The sequence below is a fragment of the Megascapheus bottae genome, chromosome 1 (assembly GCF_031878675.1).
Source record: "Megascapheus bottae isolate mThoBot1 chromosome 1, mThoBot2.hap1, whole genome shotgun sequence".
Taxonomy (NCBI): domain Eukaryota; kingdom Metazoa; phylum Chordata; class Mammalia; order Rodentia; family Geomyidae; genus Megascapheus; species Megascapheus bottae.
The window spans coordinates 90,086,096-90,089,786 of NC_143509.1; positions in this window are offsets into that span (position 1 = coordinate 90,086,096).

The window sequence follows — 3,691 nt, forward strand, 5'->3', positions numbered from 1 at the left end:
AAACCTTGGGCTCTCCTAGCAGAGATTTACAACAGAACAAAACCTAGTTACATAAGGCCATATAGTATGACGCTAAATGAAAAGACCTCCCAGGATATAAAAACGAAAGCCATATAATGAGTGATTGTTGTCCTTAATGTACTAAGTTATCTCTCATCTCTTTCGCTGTCCCTTGGTTATCTCATATTGTTACAGTATTTCACCTGGTTATCTGATATATTTATATATGCATATTTGGTTATTTGAAGTCAGATGGGGAATGGGGGAAAACAAGTCGAGGGGCTGGGGGGGGGAGAGAAATGGGGACCAAGGCATGAGAAAGGGTATCAATGTATGTGAAGTAATGCACCCTCTATCTGGTGAATATAATGTAACCCTTCTATTAACTACAATAAAAATATATGAAAAAAGAAAAAAAATTATTCATTACAATGGTGTACCAAAGTTTGAAATATGAAGTGTAACCTAACCCAGGTAAAAGATGTTTCTTTTAGTTCTATAGAGGACACATTGAGAAAAATCCCTGAGTACAGACTAAAAATGAAAAAGTGTTTAACAATTCTTTTCATATATACACACATGTATATGTTTTTATTATTCAAAATAACATACTTTCATTGTGACATTGTCATGTAAGCATACAATCATATTTGACCATAGTAATCCCTCAGTTTATCTTTTGTTGGCCTTCCCTTAGCTCTTTCCTTTCTTGGTCCTTTTCTTCTTCAGGAATCATTCCCCTTGTTTTTTAATATATTCATTTTTTCTCGTGGTCTAGATTCTGTATATGAGACACAATGTGATTTTTGTCTTTTAAAATCTGGCTCATTTACGGTAAATTAATGGTGTTCAGTTCCATGTATTTTCCCATAAATGACATAATTTTATTCTTTTTATGACAAAATTAACTCTGTTGTGTTCGTGTATTTATGGTCTTCCTTATTCTGTAGAATTTCTGGAATTTTAGGACTTACATTTTATTTGCAATAAGCACTCATAAGAACACAAATTCATACTACCAACCACCATCTGCAGTTGTCCTAAAACAGAAGGAAATAGCATAAACTGGCTCTCCTAAAATAAAAAATTTCAGTCCTATTCAACACCATTGTCATGATGTTAATATGGTAGAACATCATGATTATGAAGCCAAAGGATGATTTCTTATACAATATTTCTCTACTTTACAGTTCCCACATCCCATGTCATCTCTATGTATTCATCAGTAACATATAACTACCTATTGCACTGACAAAGTAATCTGTCTTATTCAGAAATTATGCTACTGTAGAGCTGCCAAAGCTCATATAATAAGAAGTGACTTTTCAGTAACATTAATGCATTTAAACGGATCAATCTACAATTTTGAACCTATTCACCCTTGTTACCAGTACATTTATCTTTGTAGACCTTGTTATGGTCTTTTAAAATGTGTAATCGGAGCCAAGTTAACGAATAAAGGATAAATTAATCTCATTATATCTTGTTCATCTCTATATATACAATAATGAACACTTTCTTACAATTCATGTACTTCAACTCTCCATTTTTTCTCAGTATCATGAGTAATAGAAAGGGGTTGTTGGATTATTCACATCATAACTAAATAGAAACAAGTCTCTAAGTAACGCTGTATGCATTGCACTTATTAAAATACTTATATCCCAAAGAAGGCTGCAAGAGTCATAGTGATATATCCATAACACAGCCTATACAATTATCCTAATCATTTTCCATATATTTGTTTATTTTCTTTCCTGAAACCAATACGCTATAGATACATTATTGTTTCTTTTTAAAATACATTTTATTTTTGGTTTTTTTTCACTTTCATATAGATCAGAAAATTGAGGATCATAAAAAGCATATGATTTTCTGACATTATAATTGTGGCAAGTTCCCCAAAAGTATGCATGTGAAAACAGGAAATCTTTTTTTGGATATTTTTTATTGTAATTAATAAAAAGGTTATAGGATATTTGCCAGATAGAAGGTGCATTTATTCACGTACATTGATACCCTTTCACATGTCTTGGTCCCCATTACCCTCCCCCACCCCCCATCTTGTTTTCCCCCCTTCCCTATCCAATTTGAAATAACCAAATACAAATATATCCGATAAATCAGATAACAAAGTGAGATACTGTAACAATATGAGATAACCAAGGGACAGCAAAAGAGATGAGAGATAACATAGTACCTTAAGGACAACAATAATTCATTATATGGCTTATGTTTCTATATCCTAGAGATCCTTTCATTTAGCGTCATTCTATATGGCCTTTTGTATCAAGGTTTTGCTCTATTGCAAATCTATGCTAGGAGATCCCAAGGTTTCTACTGATTATGACAAATGAGGGAAACCATTGAGCCTATGTTCCTTTGAGTCTGGCTTACTTCACTTAATATGAATTTTTCTAAGTCTTTCCATTTCCTAACAAATGGGGCGATGTCATTCTTTCTGACAGCAGCATAGAATTCCATTGTGTACAAACACCACATCTTATTGATCCACTCATCAACTGAGGGACATATAGGTTGGTTCCATATCTTTGCTATGGTAAATAGTGCTGCAATGAACATTGTTGTGCTGGTGGATTTAGTATGTCCTGAAAACAGGAAATCTTAACTAAATTTTACCCCAACCTCCTGCATGTCTTCAGAGACTACTGACTGAGAAGTCAAAAGATTCTTAAAGGGGGAGTGCTAACCTAAACTCAGCAGTTGACCTGTTTCAACAGAGAAACTTAGGCCTATTCTTTTCACAAAATAGCAAGGAATTCACCATAAGGATTGTCAAAAATCAGTCTTTATTTTTTGTGTAGAGTGAATGACTCCCAGGAAGTTTTTCAGTCCATGTTGCTGAGTAGCTCAGAGCAACAATGTAGATTTCTTATTATTTTCTTGTTCTCCATTCTTCTTAGTATTGCCTTCATTTTTCTTTCTGTACTTTTCTCTGGTCCCTTTTTGCTCGTGCAACCTAAAATTGTAAGATATAGCCATTATTATGTCATATGGAACTTTTTAAAATATGTTTTCATCTTTAGAAATATGGCTTGATTCTTTCCTTATTGCTTCTGTTGCACCAGAAAACTCTCTAGATGAGCACTAAATAATCACTCCTATTTTCAAATCTGTTTTTATGACTCCAATATTTTGAGGTCTAGTCTGCTTTTATTGTGTGTTTCCTTTCTTAGTCTTTTTTGTGGCATGATTCACTAGTGTTGCAACTGTTTAATGAACACAAGATATTGAGCATGAGGAGGGAAAAATAAAATAAAACTAAAATTGAAGCATTTTTCCAAATGTGTCTTCTGCTAAGGAGCCCAGAAAATGGCTATCAAATTCTATTTATCCTCTTTTGAACTGCAGACTTTAGAGAGTTTAGCCAGTGTCTAGCATTTTGCAAGCTGTACTTATTATCCTAAGGTTTCATCATGCTTTTTTATGATTCCATTTTCGATTTACTTGTTCATTTATTTATATTCAAGAAAATCATCCTTCTTTCTGAACTTCAAAATTTGTCTCCTTAGCAATATAAAACTTCTGAAGTTTTCTTTATTCATTTTTTGTTTCGCTTTTTTTAACTTGGCTTCTTTTATGGTATATACTACATTAAGATCAGCAAATGTCATAAGTGGAAATCCAACTACTTGTGTGTTGTCTCTGCATCTTCCTTCTACACAAAAGT